This window comes from Panthera onca, chromosome X (genome assembly GCF_046562875.1).
Source record: "Panthera onca isolate mPanOnc1 chromosome X, mPanOnc1 haplotype 2, whole genome shotgun sequence".
NCBI classification, from domain to species: Eukaryota; Metazoa; Chordata; class Mammalia; order Carnivora; family Felidae; genus Panthera; species Panthera onca.
This window is the reverse complement of record NC_138357.1, coordinates 120353186-120372261: the sequence shown is the minus strand read 5'-3', so window position 1 is coordinate 120372261 and position 19076 is coordinate 120353186. Positions and strand designations below refer to the sequence as shown.

General features: G+C 45.0%; 1 protein-coding gene across 6 annotated transcripts in view; it reads left to right on the top strand.

Moving 5' to 3' along the window:
- The window catches only part of FRMPD4 (FERM and PDZ domain containing 4), a 683266-nt gene that overhangs the window by 621230 nt on the left and 42960 nt on the right, over window positions 1-19076 (top strand). The gene's annotated exons all lie outside the window — the stretch shown is intronic.

Genomic DNA, 19076 nt, shown 5'->3' with positions numbered 1-19076 from the left:
TTGACAGAGTTTATGTCTAATTTATATGATGCATAAGCATGAGCTAATTTGGAGCTTCATCTTGAAGAGAAAAAAAAAAACATCTCAGGCCATCGATTAGAATCTTCTGGTCATGAATTATATATGTACCCACCACACTGCAGAGAGCATCTTTGGGGATGTACAGTATAGGATTCAGAATAGTCGTGGGGCCCTTGTCACTATAACGTTTATTTTGTGCCTGACAGCTGTGGGAGACCCACTCACCATGTCTCAGGTCCTGATTTGAAATCAGGAGATTCTAGAATTGTGCTGAGCCATAGGCTGGCCAGGGGCAGCTCTGAGGGCCCCAAGCCTAAACGAGACCTCCCACGTGTGAGTCATCTTCTCATCCAGGCAGGTGGCAGGGCAGTGAGGGGTTTTCCTTCGGCGGCCTCACCGCTTCTCTCAGGTGGAAAGGAATTTTAAGCCCCATCATACCTCCACCCAAGTCTTCTTAAGCAGCAGAGCTGGCCCAGGTTGGAACGTAGGGATCTATATGGAGGACTTTTATTTCCCCTTCTTTAAATGAACAGCCGGTCAGAATTCCCCCTACCAGTTTCACAGGGCATATGTTTAAAGACATGTTTGTATGATACATTACATGAGTTTCAAAGGAGCCATTAATGTCCCATTTGGGCAAAGAAAATGCAGTTTTTAAAAGAACTCCTAAAGTGTGTTTGTAGAATTGCCTCTCGTGGTATTTTTTTTTTAATTTTTTTTTTTAACGTTTATTTATTTTGGAGACAGAGAGACAGAGCATGAACGGGGGAGGGTCAGAGAGAGAGAGGGAGACACAGAATCTGAAACAGGCTCCAGGCTCTGAGCGGTCAGCACAGAGCCCGACGCGGGGCTCGAACTCACGGACCGCGAGATCATGACCTGAGCCGAAGTCGGCCGCTTAACCGACTGAGCCACCCAGGCGCCCCTCTCGTGGTATTTTTAATGTCACTACTGTTTATCACATATGAAAAATAAGACTTTACCATATACTATCAAAATAATATTCACCCAGCAATAGTCTCCTACCTATTTTATATTGCCGGCTAATAATCTCATTTTGTTTCCAAAATGCTGTGATCCATTCAGACCTTGTTGTGTTTTATTTCATATTATTTTTCTATGCATGGTATGTTGTATTATGCTATGGGTAATTTTGAGAACTCTTGCTCTTTACCTCAGTTTTTATATTTCCCTTTTCTTATCTTCCTCACCACCCTCGAGGACGTTTTTTCTATTTTACGTAGTTTAATATCCATCCTCCTTGAACATAATGAAACTCAAGAGAAAAAAAACAGTGTAAGGGACAATTTGTTCCTGTCCTTAAGATTGTTACATACATTTTGATTTGCATAATTTTTAGGTGACTCTGGTTATGGACACGCTTCCATTTGGTGGCAGGACTGAAAAATCTAGGATGATTAAAAACGGAAATCACCAACTTCACCTGCTGTTCTTAATAGCCTTGAAAGTAGAAAATGGCAATGGTTCTCCTGAAACTCGAATCTCTTATTATATTGGGGATATACTGGGAAATGATCTAAGCCACCCTGTTAGGTTCTATAGGAAGGAAGCTGTTTCACTACTTAGGTTTGTTTGCTGTTTGTTTTCAACCCCAGTGGATACCTGCTTTTGAAAAGTAATCTTTGTATGATTCTTCATGTAGTAATTAGATAGCTCTTGAGAGTGAAATACTTTCTTTCTTCATATCAGCAGCCCAAATGTAGGCTGTAAACCCTATTAATTCAAAGCAGAAAGGTCTTGAAATTCAGTGGCAAGGTTAGGGCAGTCCAAGTGCATGTTCAAAGCAGGATTTCCCAATAGACAGGAAAACAAGATTTCTCTCTGCCTTGCCATGGATTAATTTATAAATAGTTCTCTTCGGTTGAGGCTAAATTCAGACGTGGCAGGCACACTTCAAAAATTTAGTCTAAATCCCACAACCTCTTTCCATCAGTGAAATATTATCATGGTTGACTGAAAATCTGTCAACTTTTAGAGAGGATTAGGGCATTGCTAGGTTTTCTGAGATCTGGGCTGTTGTTTCAGGCTAGCTGTTGGAGCTCCGTACCTAGTCTTCCTTAACCTGATTTTTCCTCCTAGCAGGAAGGCACAGTCTGTCTTGTAGCTGTTTACGAACAGTCTCTGTATGTGCCATGTTAGAATTACAGCTTTTTCATCGGCATTACCTCTATTCCTTGCCAACATCAAAAATAGTATTTCCCGGGGCTCCTGGGTGCCTCATTCGGTGAAGCGTCCTACTCTTGGTTTCAGCTCAGGTTATGATCGCACAGTTCATGAGTTCAAGCCCCACGTTGGGCTCCACACTGACAGCACCGAGCCTGCTTGGGATTCTCTCCATCTCTCTCTGCCTCTCTTTCTCTCTCTCTCGAAATAAATAAATAAACTTACAAAAAAATTTTAAAAATGTATTTTCTCTACACGTGCCCCTGTTCGTTAACATGCATATGCAAGTTAGCAGCTGGAACGAGAGTTCAGAGACTACCATCACCTTGTTAATATTCAAGCACAAGTTCAATCCCTGTAGAGCCCACATAGTTCCAGTCCTGATACATGTAGACTAGGAGTTAGTGACTAGGATCATTAACCCTTAGGGACACCTGGGAGCCCCAGCTCCTCCTGGCTCGAGAACAACCTTCTACATAGGTTCTATTTCACTAACTCCATCTGTGCCTTTCAGCTTTTCGTTCTTGGACACCATTCGGATTGCCTCGGAGGCCTATGGACTCCGGCTTCCTCTAAATCGTCCTCACATCTCACTTCCTCTTCACCGTTTCTGCATCTTTGGTTTTAAGTCATCATTTCACCTTACCTGGGACATGGCAAGGGCTTCATCACTGAGTCCCCTTCTCCCCACGCCCCTGACGTGGGCCTGCGCAGTTGGCCGAGTGAACTTTTAAAAATCAAGCTGACTGTCTATGTTAACTAACTGGACTTGAAATAAAAACTTAACAACAACAACAAAGCTGACTGTATCGGTCCCCAGCTTCAAGAGCCCCCCTCAGGGTCACTGTCATCTGAGATAAGGTGCATGCTGCTTCCGTAGATTCAAGGCACGCCGTTCTCTCCCACCTCATTTCCTTTGGACTTTCTACTCCAGGTGCGTAACATCTCCTTCATTTCCCTGCCCACCTGGCAAACTCTTCCTGAAGACCAGTTGAGGCATCTTCCTTCTTTGCAAGTGCTTCCCTGAGTGTAACTTCCCTCCCAGCCACCCTGGAAAGAGGGGACCCCTTTCCTCTCCATGCCTCCACATGTACCCATATATGCTTCTATGTGACACTTTCATTCCAGTTATATTTATCCGCGAATTGGGGCTGTGGGCTTCTTGAGGGCAGAGAACCTGTTATATTCCTCATATTCCTATAGCCTAGCGTGCTTCCGGGTACGTGAATGTTTATGGAATAAAAAAAAAAAAAAGTGAATGAATGAATATATGAATGAATGAGATCCAGATTTGGCTGGTTGGTTTTGAAAACCTTTGCTCTTGTGTCTGGCTTCCTTTGGAAAACATGAATGTATTTCTTCTGAATTCTGATAGCAGCAACAGGCATTCTACAGCTTTCCTTGCTGCATGACACCCACTAAAAACACAAATTGCAGCCATACATTTAAATGTGCACCTGTAACCCCACTTGCTTTCCTTTGCATGGGATCATTTCTGCCAGCTATTTCCCATTCAGTAATGACTCTGCTACCGAAGGGTGGTTCTCACCAGGTTTCTGCGCATCAACTGGGTCTTCCTCACCTGTCCCCAGTGTTCCTTTCCAGCCTTCTTTCCCACCTTGCGTCCTTGTTATGTTTGGAAATACACTATTCCCTAACCAGCCCCAAAGCATTCCTGCCCATAGAACTGTTTTCACCTTCAGTGTTCTGGAAACTACTTTTCTTACCGAGCTCTCACCCATCCATGAAGATCCAGCTCAAAAGCTGCCTTCTGTGTGGTTCTCCACTGATGGTCATCCTGGCTCTTACAAGTTGCGTTGTTCTCTTGCCGTTCTGTGTTTCCAGGACATCTGCAGTCGCTCTGCTTTATAGCTGCCAATCCTTGCTCTGCAGGATGAGGTGCATAAACTGCTCAGCCTCTCTGGGCCATTGTTTAGCTGACCACCAAACAGAGGAAGTGATACTTCCTTGTCACTAGTGTTATGGAAATCCAAAGAAACAATATGGCGACATGCTGCGGGGCCTGTAAGATATACCCAACAAGTGTCTTTAGTAGGCAGCTCTAGTGAGCCACCAGAGAAAGGTAAAGCTTTGGGATGTGGGCACTCTGAACACTGATAATGACTTTACCAAGGATGGAGGGGAAAAAGTGTCGGTGCACATGGCCTGGGTTGGATTCCTGGCTCCTCCTCAAATGAGCAGTGTAGCCTTGGATAGATGTTTAACCTCTTTGAAGAGAGCCTGTCTTCGCACATGCAAGTGGAAATAATGAAAACTCCCTGGCAGAGTTATTTTAAAGAGAGGAGATAATGAGGGTCATGCAGCCTGACCCAGGCCTGGTACAGTCAGTGATGAATAATAAATGGAAACTGCCACGGCTCTGATGACCTGAACTGAAATGGTTTCCGGTGTTCCCTCATCTCCTACATGGACCATACCAGCCGAGGCCCACACTCTGGGCAAGAGACAGTGTTATGTGACTGGACAGGGCCTGGGAAAGAGTGCTTGTGAGACCCATGAGACTAAAGTCCATCTTAGGAGGCTGCCGACCTGGACAAGGGTCAGGTTCTCCTGATTTAGAAACCTACTTGGCCAACCAGCACACTCCCAGGCTTCCCGAGTCATGGGTGAGAGCATTCTAGAGCATCCTATCAGCTCCTGCAAGAGTTCTCCTCAGGAACTCTGCGATGGTGAGCTCAGACAGAAGCTCTAACAGTATGCAGTGTGCGTGGTGGGGGAAGAGCAGTTCTTTGTGTTGCGGTGAAATGAGCCAACTCCCTCCCTGGGCTACAGTGTCCTCTGTGTCTTCCAGAATGTTCTCCCTCTGGGCTCTGGGGACAGGAGTTAATGATAAGGAAAACAGGAATGGTTGAAAGGACAGCAACAGCAGGCACTGCCATCTCCAAAGACCTACGGGTCAGGGTGGTGTGCAATGCATCAGTCGTGACCCGTGACCCAGATTCTGCCCCAGGGTTGAGCCTGTGACTGCGTGTATAGCAAGGACCCTTCCACAGCAGGATGGCAGGACTGGATACATGTGGTAAATGAGGATTTCTTTTTCCTCTGGCACCCGGGCTCAAAGCATTTTCATCTCCAGATCCTCTGTATCTTCATCTCTAAATGGGAATAATAACAACTCATTCCTAATGTGCTTAAAGGGAGTACAGGAGAGATACTGGGTATGAAGTGCTTTACACAGTCCCTAGCATACAGTAGATGTGAAATAAATGCTCAGTTATACTGGTACTTCCTCTAGGAATGTTGCCAACTGGCCCCACATAGATCCTGGCCATCTCCATTGCTATCCACACTGGAACCTTCTGCCGAGTAGCCTTTTGATAAAAAACATCCAAGTCTTGTGACTCCAGGTAGCAAAACAACGTGCTTCTCTCTTTTCCCAATTTGTTCCCTCTTTTCTTTAAGGAGAGTCAGTCTCTCCTCCCACTTGCCCTTGCAGAGCTGTCTCTGAATGTTGAACGGTTGCCATGGACACCAGCAGGTTTGGAGGCAGATGGGGTAATCTGGGAAGACTTCAAGGGAGTGATTCTTGGAGAGAGTTCTGAAGAAAGAGGCTGGGTATCACTTGTCAACGAAAAGGTTTCAGGAAGTTTTGGGTAACTAACGTTGAACAGAGCAGATTGATTAATGTAGGGGACGGAAAGAGTAACTGGCGTTGGGTCTCTGGGAGGGACACTTGTCATCTGAGATTCTGTCCAGTTTCTGCATCTTCTGGATGAGAACGCAAATGGCCAGAGGTATGAGGGACTTGCTCACACCCACATGGGGTCAACCAGGGAATCCCCTGCTCGATGCGCAAGTCCCGGATGATTCCATAGAATGGCAACTGCAGGCAGGCAGGGATTCGTTTTTGTTTTGTTCACTGATGTATCCAGGTAGCCTCGAACAGTCTTTGGTGCATAGTAGGGACTTGTCAAACATTTGTTCAATAAATTCCAGCGGTTTTTATGTTTTTATTTTTTTATTTTTATTCATTTATGTATTTATTTTTTGAGAGAGAGAGAGAGCAAGAGCGCATGAGCAGGGGAAGGCAGAGAGACAGGGAGACACAGAATCCGAAGCAGGCTCCAGGCTCCGAGCTGTCAGCCCAGAGCCCGACATGGAGCTCGAACTCACGAACCGTGAGATCGCGACCTGAGCCGGGATCGGACACTTAACTGACTGAGCCACCCAGGCGCTCCAAATTCCAGTGGTTTTGAAAGCTGAAATGTAAGTTAAGTGGAGAGCTACGGGGTTGTCCTCTACTGGGAGACAAAGATTAGGAAGCCTACTTGAAGAGACAATGCAGTTGGAAATCATTACGGTACTTTGAGAAGAGAAGTGGTATGTGATCAACAGAATACCTCAGTGACATGGTTCAAATCGCTTCCAAATAGACCAGAAGGAAAGGAGACAGGAGACATCCCACTTCTTGATAAAAAAAAAAAAAAAAGCTCTTTATTCCAAATATGATTATGAAGCGAATTAACTCGAAGGCCGGCCCATGTATCGGTTGTTTGAACGCCGTCGGCTTCTCGTTATCATCACATCTGACAAAGGCGGATGTATCCACGGAGTCCAAGAGAAGTTCTTTTCACCGCAAACAGCAGCAGGCCAACTTTCGGCCCTGCCTTCCGAAACGGTCAATGTCAAACAAGCGTCGCACCCACTGGCCTTGGCGCGCCCATCTCCTAGAGCACGGAGTATCAGCGTCAGCCTCTGGGACCAGGCGTTTAGAGTTGCTTGCAGATCTACTTGGTGGACGCGGTGTCGGAAGTGAAGGCGATAGCTGCGTCAACAAGATGGAGAGGATTTGGTTAGCGAAACGGATGCAACATCTACATACTTCCTGGGTGGGAGCAGGGGCGAGGGTGGGATCCCGCGAGCACTTCACCCCTCCGGCGCTGTGGGCCCAAGTAGAGAAAGTTTAGTCAAGCAAATGCAATGGCCAAGAAGTACTTCTCTCTAGCACTTGCTTCTCGAAATTATTTTTTCTCCCTTTCCTCCCTCAATCCCTGTTCTCATCCACCCACTAGGATCTCTTTTTTTTTTTTTTTTTTTTTTTTTTTGGCAGTCTTCAAGGAAAAATAATGAAAAGAAAAAGAACTAGAATTTACATAATACCTTTGTGCCAAGATATTAAAAGCAATTCACCCATCTATAATTTGTCCTACTCACAACAACTCCCTGAACAGGCCTGTTATTATTATTACCATTATTATTATTTCCATTTCGTGGTCACATGGCTTGCCGCTGCGATTTTTGGCTAACACCTCATTTCTTGAACAATTTGAGCCCCTCCGCTTATGTATAAAAAAAGGCTTTAACTGCCACCTCCCGGTTGTGATGCTTCCACATACTCCATTAGAGTCCCTGGCTTTCTGTTGAATTCTGTCGTTTAAAAATATGTGAAATCCCCGTATTGTAAGGGCGCTGTGGGCCTGGTGCACAGAAGGTGCAGTGAGCGCCGAGAGAGGGCAGAATCAAACATAAATATCTTTGGAACTAAGAAATGGAAAGCAACTCTCAAGGCAAATTGATTTGAATTGCATAACAATGTGATTTTTTTTTTTTTTTTTTTTTTTTTTTTTGCAAGAATCGACTGGGGATATGAACTGTTCTTTCTAACAGCTTCAACTTGGCAGCTGACATTCCCTGTCTCTTTCTAATTAATCTCTTGCAGTCTTTTGGGCCCCAAATTTGTATTGGCTTAGCATTTTTTAATGGTTCGAAAGTGATTCGAGCTGCCTGGATTTTTTTTCTTGTCCCTTCATATGCTCCATGATGGCAGTGCCTCCACGGGAGTGACCCTGAGATGGGACGAGCCACTTCCGAATGGGCTCTTTTCACCGCCCCACCCATCAGTTCCTTCCTTGACCCAATGGCTTACTTTTCACGTAGTGAGATTTTTATTCAGCAGACCAGATATTGAGTCTGATGTTTTCCCCTTCTTCCTACCCCCGCATAACCTTTAATCTACTTTCTGGCTCTATGAATCTGCCTATTCCGGAGATTTCCTAAGTGGAATCTTATGATAGTTGTCCTTTTGTGCCTGGAAATAAGCATTTCTCTCTCATGTATCTGAAAACTGGTTGGGGTGGCTCTGCTAATCTTGGCCAGAAGGCCTGCCTGGAAACTGCAGATTACGATCAGGTCCACCTGGACCTCTCATATCCTCCTGGGACCAGGGGCCTGGCTAGGGTCCTGTAGGTCGGTGCTGACACAGGGCATAGGCGGGCAAGCGGGAACACATACGGCCTCTAAAAGAGCAGGCTCTGATCTAGCACACTGTCGCTTCTGTACCTCTTGGACTGGCCAAAGCACGTCCTGGCCAAGCCCAAAGTCTAGGGTCAGGAAAGTAAAGCCACTGGAACCTGTCTGAGCCTCATTTTCTTATCAGGAAGATGGGGATCATAGTTTTATCTATTAGAGCGATGCGACTATTACTGAAATGCTCTGCATTTGCAATGTGAAGCGGCAGGCAGTATTATTGCCATTCTTAAAATATAAAGAGCAGAAAAGCGACCTCATCCAATGTAAGTTTACTTTTTTTTTTTTTTGCTATTTTTTATCAACTTTATTTTTCATTGAGAGACAAAAAAAAAGAAGTTGAAGTTGAAGCCAAAAGAGTTGGAGCTGGGCACCTTCATGGAAATTCAGAAGGAGATTTAGGATTGCAGATTGAGGCCTTTTGGAATTTGATGAGCCGGTAGCAATCTTTGTCCTCTGGCTTTGTTATTTGCTTTTAACAGTGGCGCCCTTTCTTCCACAGAAACCTGCCCCCCAATCCCAGTGCGTAAAGCCGCGGAGAGTCAGTCCCTGCCTCGGAAGGGTTGCATGGGGTGTGGTTTGAAAACTGAGATTCCCAATCATTTTTGATACAATTTGCACGATTTAGTTGGGGTGAGTTGAATGTTGCACGCTCCTTCCTTGTTGCGCCCCTCTAAGATGACAGAGTTTTAACTCCTTCTAAGTAACTTTAAGACATTCTTGGTGCTCAGTCAGACACAAAGAAGAGTAGAAGAAGGTAACAGAAGGCTAGGAGAGTTCAGCAGAAGAGATATCTCTGTCACAGGACGGCAAAAGAATGGCATGGCCAAATAACACAATCTTCTTCGCCTGAACATATCAGCCCCACTCCTAGGAATTACCAAAAGACATGGAAGAGTTGGACCCCATTGGGAACAGTGCATCAATATACTCCCATAACATAAGCTATTTACTTATTATTATTAAAGAGCAATACTGTTTCTACAGCTCCAATCGCTCCCTTTATTCTATGGCGCGTGCTCATTGCAAAGCCCGCAAAAGGGGAAGAGGAAGAAGAAGAGCCAGGAAGAGAAGCGTCTAAAGGTTTGGGACTCCATTCTGAGCGGGATGGTGTGTACCTATGGCCAGTAGGTTGTAAACCTGTTAACCCGACAGCACTTTTATTTAGTAGTTCTGAAAATGAATCGTCTCCCTTCCTTCTCACAAATGGAAAACCACCCAAACGTTCATCAGTTGGTAAAAGGGATTTAAAAATGGTGGCACATTCACACATCCGCACGTGGCCATTCAGATGACTCTCCAACCCAGTGTCGAGTGAAAGAAGAAAGAAAAGTAAATAGCTTATGTTATGGGAGTATATTGATGCACTGTTCCCAATGGGGCCCAACTCTTCCATGGTGTTAGAAGTCAGGATAATGATTATTCCTGAGGGGTAGGTTTGACATAGCCCGGGGTCTCTCGATCTTGACACTACTGACATTTCCTGCTGAAAATTCTTCGTCACAGCGGGCTGTGCCGTGCACTGTGATATTTGGCGTCGTCCCAGCCCTCTACCTACGAGATGCCAGTAGCTCCCAATTGTGATAACCATAAATGTCTCCAGTCATTGCCAGGCGCCCTCTGCGGGGCAAAATCGTTCCCCATTGAGAATCACTGATGTATCAGTAAATACTTATCAAAGGACCGTATGAGGTGAGAGCTCTTGAGTATCATATGTGTATACAAAATAATTGAAATTTTTTCTCAAGAGCTCCCTCTGCCCTTTATAAAGCTTAAATGTAAGTACCGGTTTCATCCATTAGTTAAAGGTAAGTAGTTCAAAGGCCAAAGACAACATTCATTCAGCAGAAAATGAATTAAATAGACGGAAAATTTAGGTCAGCCCGAAAACAGTTTCCAAATCGAGAGTGCCTAACCTCAAATTTTACTGCAGCAGTTTAAAAAATATAACAAAATAAAGTGCTTGAAATGGGACACTCTCATTAAAATGTTAATTTTGATAATCACTGCATCGTTTATGTGAAGTTTAACCTAATGACCCAATATTCTTCACAAAGAAAAGCCCAGCCTAAGCCTTAAATACATTCATTAAAATGTGAATTCGATTTTGCAAAGAATTCTGGTTTCCCCCTAGGTTTATATTTAAGTCATTGGTTGTATGGACTCATTTAATTCTATGCCTCAAATTACAATGTGCTTTAATCCTTGCTCTGCCAAGTTCAAATACGTACCCGAGGATACACTGCCAGTTGTGCCCTCAAAATTCTTCTTTATAGTGAAGCACGTTTAGTCCAAGACTCTGGTAGGGTCTTTTCTTCTCTCCTAAATTTGTTAGTTCTTTTTCCTCCACCCTAGTCTCCAAAATCTGCAATTGAGCTCAGTTTGTATGACAGACATTTTATTTTTTAAAAAATTTTTTGATGTTTATTTATCTATTTAGAGAGAGAGAGAGAGAGAGAGAGAGAGAACACAAGCAAGGAAGAGGCAGAGAGAGAGGGAGAGAGAATCCCAAGCAGGCTCCGTGCTGTCAGCACAGAGCCAGGAGCGTGGCTCTAACTCACGAACCATGAAATCGTGACCTGAGCTGAAAACAAGTCGGACACTTAACTGACTGAGCCATCCAGGCACACCCCCTGACATTTTAGTTTTTAATTTTGTTTAATGTGCATTTGTTTTTGAGAGAGAGAGTGCGTGTGAGCAGGGGAGGGGGAGAGAGAGAGGGGACAGAGGATCCAAAGAGGCTCTGTGCTGTCAGTGCAAAGCCCGATGTGGGGCTCAAACCCACAAACTGTGAGATCAAGACACTTTATTTTTAAATATGACTCTGCACTACAGCATTCTGGAGAGCCATTAGATTGGACACTTTGATAAGGGAGACATGTTCAATTTCAAAATCATCTGAACCCTTTGACTATTATTTAAAAAACAGATTTCTGGGGGGCACCTGGGTGGCTCAGTCCATTAAGCATCCAACTCTTGATTTTAGCACAGGTCACGATCTCCCGGTTCGTGGGTTTGAGCCCTGCATCGGGCACTGCGCTGACAGCGCGGAACCTGCTTGGGGCTCTTGCTCTCCTCTCTCTGCCCCTCCCCGCCTTCTCGAAATAAATAAATAATCATTTAAAGGAAAACACATGGTTTTCAAAACCTTTGTGGACAGATGGTATTGCTGCCCAACAAATGAAATGGCTTCAGATAGTTCTCACTGATATCACTCGTGTGGCTTCTGTCAAGAACCAACGAGAGCTGTTGCCATATATGGGCTCGTTTGACTCGGACATCCAAGGTGGCTTCTTCATTCACACATTGTTGCCTGGACTCAGGCAGCTGACAGAGTTGCAGCTGGCCAGGCAGGTCCCCTGTCTCCACATGGCCAGCTTCCTCACATCATGGTCGTTCCGGGGTCGTTGGCCTTCTTCCCTGGTAGCTGGCTTCTCTGAGTGAGCCTTCTAAGATACCCAGGGAATGGGTCTCTGTAAGGCTTCTAAGCTTCTTCTAAACAAGGCCTAGGAGGCCTGCAGTGTCACTTCCACACTATTCTATTTCTCAAAAGTAAGTCACAGAAGTAACCCCGATTCAAGGGAAGAAGACTACACAAGGTGCAGACGCCAAAAGGCGTGGTTCACTGAGGGCCATGTCTGGGGCCTCTGTCGCACAGATTGGAGACGATGAACAGTTCAATCACCCAGTGTTTCAGGGTGAAGTCTTTACCGTATTGCACAAGAAGGGTCTTGTGTCAAATTCTCCTCATTTGTCCCCTTGGCTACCAAACTGGTGGTGTTTTTCACTCAGCTGTAGAACCCCTCTCTCAAGGGTAAAATGGTACCAGGAGAGATATTGTAGAATCCGTAGAAGCCCAGCCAGTGCTACAGGACAAGTGGATTCTCTGGTCTATCTCTTCTGTCTTTTTGGCCCTGATGACTAGAGTGGCTTCATTATGCACATTTTCTTTGTCAGCATCCCCTGAACAAAACTGAGAAATAACAAATAGTCTCATTCTTCTTTGCAATTATCAAAGTAAAGGCTCCATTCAGCAACAACCTATAGAGTGTTAATGTTTCCCAGAGTCCACGACGGATCACCCTTAGCCTTACTGTGTTGATCTGGTTTGAGTGCTTGGTCATTTGCTAGCTGCTTCCGTTCTCTCCAGCTAATGGCTTCAGCACATGTTAGGAATGGATACAGTGCGTAATCAGAGTCTCTGTTCAGGGCGTCGGAAAGGTCAACGAGATGAAGCATTAAACCTCCATTCCAAGTAGTCCTGTGACAACTTCTCTAAAAGTGAAGGGCAGCGTTATTTCCTCCAGCTTTGTCAGCAAGTGACCAGGCAGACTATGTTATGGCTGCTTATCAGATCATAACAATCTTAATGTTCTTTCCACATCTCCTGGTTCAGATAAGAAGAAAAAAATAGAAAGGAAGCCACGGCGATACCGATACCCTAGGATTGCAGAAGGGCTCTTCTGAGCACAGAGTCACTGCAGAAATGCTGTTCGTTTCATTATTTCTTATTTCCATCATCAGTTGCTGTCCAGCAGCAGAGTGTGAGGGCTGAGGTGCACACACTAGCTTGCAGAAAAGAATATTTTGCTGATCTCTTTGAAGAACTCTGAAGTGCGAAAAGGAGAAAGAATATGATGTGTGCATGTGTTTACCTTAGTAGGGAGAGTTCAAATGCCCCTTCTCTGTGCCTTACCACCTCTCTTGCCAAATAAAAATACCGCCCATCAATCTTTTGAATTATGTTAGAATGTCATTTTACAGTTTAAAAAATCCTTTCATATATAGCCCTAAATTTCCCCTTTATTTTGCCTTTCAGAAGCCTAACCTTTCAGCCTCTGTGGATTGAGTCTTTACTTCACTTTGAACTTTAAAACCTTATAGTTAACTTATTTGGGCTTTTTTTTCTTTTTTTAAAGCAAGACTCTTGAATTTTGACATCCAGTATTTTCCTATATAATAGTTATTTTGGTTTGTTTTGGTTTGGTTTTCCCAATCTCTGAGGAAATCTCAATGCTCTTCACATATGTACATATGTACCGATCTCTGAGTTGTTCAAGGGACCTATTTAGTTGGTGTAGAAGGAGATATACAATAGCGCGTGCCGATATGATTATATATTGCGATATTAAGTTCATGTAAATAGGAAGTGAGAGAGGCAGCGCTAAGAAAAAAGAAAGTAGGCTGATGGTTGCCAGGCCTGGAGAGAGGGAGAAATCGAGAGTACCTGACTGCTAACAATGGGAAGTGTTGCCAAAGCACGATGTGCAAACACTGATGCTGGATGTCCCGAGCGTGTTTCAAGCAACTCCGTCACAAAGGGGTACGAAGAGATTTTTGTGGCAGAATTGAAGGCAAATTTGATAGCAGCAGTTATATTTTCTTCTGCAGGTCAACACTGTGATGCAGGGATTAAGGTGGTGTTTTGAACAAACTCAACAATTTCAAAACTCTTGGTACTACAGTCTTGAAAGTGTTCTTCAAAAGTGGAAAATTCACTTCTGATTTATTATGAAATAACACTTCTCTAAGCATGCCCCGAACTCTATTTTTTAATGTCCCTGGCTGTTTTAGGTCTTCGTAAAAAGAAGTTATCTGCTTACTTGAATGGAGTACCTCCCATTCTCATTTCTTTTTTTTTTTTTTTTTTTTTTTAATGTTTATTTATTCTGAGAGAGGCAGAGTGCCAGCAGAGGAGGGGCAGAGAGAGAGGAGACACAGAATCCGAAGCCGACTCTAGACACAGAGCCCAACGTGGGGCTCAAACTTACAAGCCGTGAGCTCATGAACTCGTGAGCCATGAGACCATGGCCTGAGCCGAAGTCAGACACTCAACTGACTGAGCCACCCCGGTGCCTGTTCCATTCTCAGTTCTAATCTCTCTGTTGAAGTGATTTTTTAAATGGCTTAGATCTATTTCCCACTCACCAACCCCGTCCCTCTCCCCTGTCCAGGATCTAAGGGTTAGGAATTCTCAGAGATCCAAAACATCATGAAGTTAATTCTTCTTGTCTGGCAGGTCATAATGAAATAATTAAAGATAAGAGAAACAGAAGAAAAGCACATGTCCAGTCTGGATGATTAATAACATACTGGAATGTGGGATGCCTGGGTGGCTCAGTCAGTTGAGTCACCGACTTTGGCTCGGGTCACAATCTCATTCATGAGTTCAAGTCCCGCATTGGGCTCTGTGCGGACAGCTCAGAGCCTGGAGCCTGCTTTGGATTCTGTGTCTCCCTCTCTCTCTGCCCCTCCCTGCTCATGCTTGCGCTCTCTCTCTCTCTCTCTCTCTCTCTCTCAAAAATAAACATTAAAAAAATTATAAAAAAAGAAAATAACATACTGGAATGTTTTATTTCAATTCAGATAACTTCATTTACTCATTAATTGGTAAAATTAAAATCAATCTAGGTTACGTTTCAAGCACTTTGCAGAGAATTACTATAGGCACAAAAACTTGAAATGCCCTCAATATAACGTACATATTTTGAAACATGTTTCCCATTTTTATTTTTTTTTTATATTTATTTCTTTTGGGGAAAGCTCTAGTGGGGGAGGGGCAGAGAGAGGGGGACACAGGATCCTAAGTGGGCTTTCTGCTGGCAGGCTGACAGCAGCAAGCCAGATGTGGGGCTCAAACCCAGGAACTGCCGAGATCATGGCCTGAGGCAAGGTCCAGCCACCCAACTGACTGAGCCACCGAGGTGCCCCTCCCATTTTCAAATTAACATACTGAAAAATGCTTTTCCCTGATGTCGCTGACCAAAAGAAAAAAAAAAGTCTCATGTGAGGTGACTTCATGGGTGGAGACCACTTTCAAGGTACTTACAGTTCACTTAGCTATGAATCCTTCTGTTAGTGTGGCAAACAGAATCTAACGTGGCCCCCAACAATCCTCGCTTCTGGCTATTCATACCTTTGTGTATTCCCCTCTCTTTTCATCTGGGTGGGGCTTTTGATGTGCTTCTCACCAACAGAATGTGGCAAAGGTGATGGGATGTCATTTCTGTGATTATGTTACAGAAGATTGTAACTTCCAATCTTCCAAAGGAGAGTTTGCTGGTTATGATGAAGCAAGTTGCCATGTTGGGGACACCCATGTGGCAAGACACTAAGAGTGACCTCTGTCCAACCTCAAGCAAGGAACGGAGGTCCCTGGTACAACAGCTCAAAAAGGAATTTAATCCTGCCAAAAACCACAGATGTGTGCTTGAAAGTGGATCCTTCCCAGTCGAGATTTCAGATGAGACCTCAGCCCTGGACAACACTTTGATGGCAGTCTCATGAGAGAAATTGTAAAAGATAACCAAGTGAAGCCATGCTCGTATTTCTGCCTCCTAAAAACTGTGAGATAATAAGTGTGTGTCGTTTTAAGCCACTAAGTTTGTGGTAATCTGTTATGTAGCACTAGATCAGTAACAAAGCTAGCGTCTGTGGTAGCACAGAATAATGTTCCCACCCGCAAAGATGTCCACATCCTAATCCCCAGAGCCTGTGACTCTATATGTGATTCAGTTAAGAATGGGGTGATTATCCTGGACTGTCTGGGTGGACCCAATGTAATCAGAAGGGTCTTTATAATGGAAAGAGGAAGGCAGGAAAGATCCAGGGAGAAATGTGAAGATGCTACGCTGCTGGTTTTGAAGGGGCCAAGAACCAAGGAATACAGGAAGGCTCTAGAAGCTGGAAAAGGTTCCAGAATGAGTGCAGCCCTGCTGACACCCTGATTTTTAGCCTAGAGAGACCCTATTTCAGACTTTTGACTTCCTTTCTTTGTAATGTAATAAATTTGTGTTGTTTTAAGCCACTAAGTTGGTGGTAATTTATTACAGCAGCAATGGGGAGCTAATACAGTGTCTGTGCTGATTTTCTTAGCGTCTGAGCCACATACCAGGTGTCCTTCTCCAGGCACTTACCGGCTCCTAGGAGACTGCACTGGAGCTGGGCCTATCTGCTTCCCTTTCCAGAAGGGAACAAATAAATACAGTGCCACTGGGCATTGCTCTAGAGGAAATTAGCATTTTTCCCACAGCCTTGAGTGCCCATCTATCCTCACTCTTGTGTTTGCCTTTATTGTTTCTTCTGAGAGCCCTGAGCACTCACTGTCTTAGTCAAGGATAGTTTGGACTCCAAGAATATGATCTGTTCAAGTTAGTTTAAGGAACGAGAAATTAGAGAGGAGTGTAGCAAGCAGCCCTCAGAGGGTAGAATCCTATCGCACTTGTGTTCTTCTTCCCTGCTGCCCATCCATGACAGCTCTTCAGGGCCAGCGCTTCCTTGGCCTTCAATAAACTCCCAGGCAGGCCCCATATGTGGATTTAGCAGGTTTGGAAAAACTCTCCAGTCACTCGTACACTTGGAATCACGACAACTTGTAATCTGTGATTTCAACGTGTAATTGTCATGTCATAGTCCAAACTCCCAACTCCACGAGATGCCTTCCTTACCCCTTACTCCCCGCCTGGGAAGCCTACGGTGGGTTAAGGGGCATCCCCCAACCTTCTTCTCTAGCTTTGGCTCCTTCCACATTAACATGGAACCAGGACAGTGAGTTAAAAAGCCAGGAAGTTCTCCCTTGATTGGCACCTGTGTAACCTGGCATTGGTTTCCTCTATCCATGGAGTTTAATGAAAGTTGACTCTTTGTCCTCAGCTTCTGTATGTTTCTACTAAGGCTCTCTCACCTGTAGAGAGGCTCAGTTGGGCAAGACGCCTTTGTTAAATGACTCCAGGGTACCATTTCTACTGCATCTCCCACCTATTGGTGCCAGGAATCGCACACTTTGGGCCTGCCTCCGTGGAAAGGGAGGAATTTCCCAAATGTAGCGTCTGTTCTTTGGGCGTGTGTTGCTTCCGCCAGCCTCCCCCAGTCGCCTTTGTTGTTGTTGTTGTTCTTAATTGAGTGATGAGTCAGGCTCCAAGGTGCATAAGGGGTTAAGGGTCCCAAACTCTGGTTTTCAGTGCCTCCTTTGAAAGTCCTGTAGCACCTCGCTCTAACATGCAAGGGTGATTGGCGTCTGCTGGCATGAGGCCTCGGCTGAATCTGCCTCAGTCGTCCTAGCATCCTGTAACATATGAACACATATGGCTTCCGGTTTTCCCCCCCTCCTGGGATTGAGTTAGGAATCCTAAGGGACCCACAGCACTATGGAGTTCATTCTTCACATCTGGCAGGTGATAATTAAGTACCTGTAGATGAGAGAAAACAGAGATAAAAGCCTATTCGCACAACTGATGATAGTTATATTGAGATTTTTTTTCCATCTTATTTGATTTCTAACAGAATGGTGAGTCTTATTCAGCCGTGCCTGGGACTCAGCTCCCAACCCTCTGTGCTGCTTCTGATTCTGCAGAGAAGGAAATCTGATTGGCTCACTCCAACCCCCGCGTCCGATCAGCTGTGCCCAGAGCATGAAACCCCGGGACCCAGTGCCTGCTACTGAGGGCCCTGGGAGCAGAATGGGGCAGAAAAGGCCCACTGCCGTGGCACATGCACAAACGCCAGAGGTCCCTTTGTTCCTGTTTGTGTTGCTTTCTGCCTGTGTGATCCTCGTATGCAGAGGCCTGTGTGGAATCAGTGTGGGCTGTGCCATTGTGTTACATCCACCGAGTGAGTGGTAGTTGTTTGCAGTGGAACAGCCCCAAAGAGTGGGGAGGCTGGCTGTCCCTTGTCCTGGTGAGCAAATTAGGGATTACGTCAGAGGTTTCTGGGAGCCGCCTCTCCTTAAGCAGTTTGTAAGTTTGCTGACCTGTGTCTACCCCAAATCTCTTCATCCGCTTTCAGATTGTGAGTTTTTTAATTAAGCCATACGTGCAGAGAGTCAAATTAATCAAACTCATCACTTCATGGTATAAAGGATCGTCATCATAGACCCACGCCGTGCCCCTCTCCTCTGATTTTACTTGTTTAGATTCACACCCACTCCTGTCCCCCCCGCGAGAAAAACTATTCTAACATGTTGAGTGCGCACCCCGTCCTTTCTTATTGCATTCTTCCAGATGTGTGCTGCTGTTTTGTGCACACGTGTTTTGAGCTTTTGCGAATGGTATTACGTTATCTATCTCATCTGGTTTCTTACACTACGTTTGAAGCCCCATCCTAGTAGTTACCAGGCACATCTAAGCCTCTGCCTCCTCTTGCTGGATCATTCTGTGGTACGCACCTCCACGCAGTCCCTAAAGGCTAACGGCAGACTTTCTCTGTGATATAAGCCAGAATGGAATGGCTGAGTCATGGTGCATGCGATGCTGAAGTTTGCCTGATGGTGCCAGACCGCTCCCCTGAACCACCACGTGTGTCCGCACACCCAGCAGCAAAATGCATGATCGTTCATCTTAGCCACTCAATTCTGGCATCGTTATACTGTTGCTCTAGGCCTCTAATGAAAATACTGGCTGCCTACTTGAGCTGCTGGAGCTTTCTGCCAACCCTTGGCAACTGGGAACTCATGGGAGCATGTGGGCCACAGTCAACCATGTGCCGTCCCCACCCTGCCACCATGACCATCATCCTAATCTCTGATACCTTGAGTTTCTTGAGTTGTGTTCCTCCTTTCTCTGCTCCATTGATTTCTCTCCTCCCCCACCGTATTCCCTACCTCACTC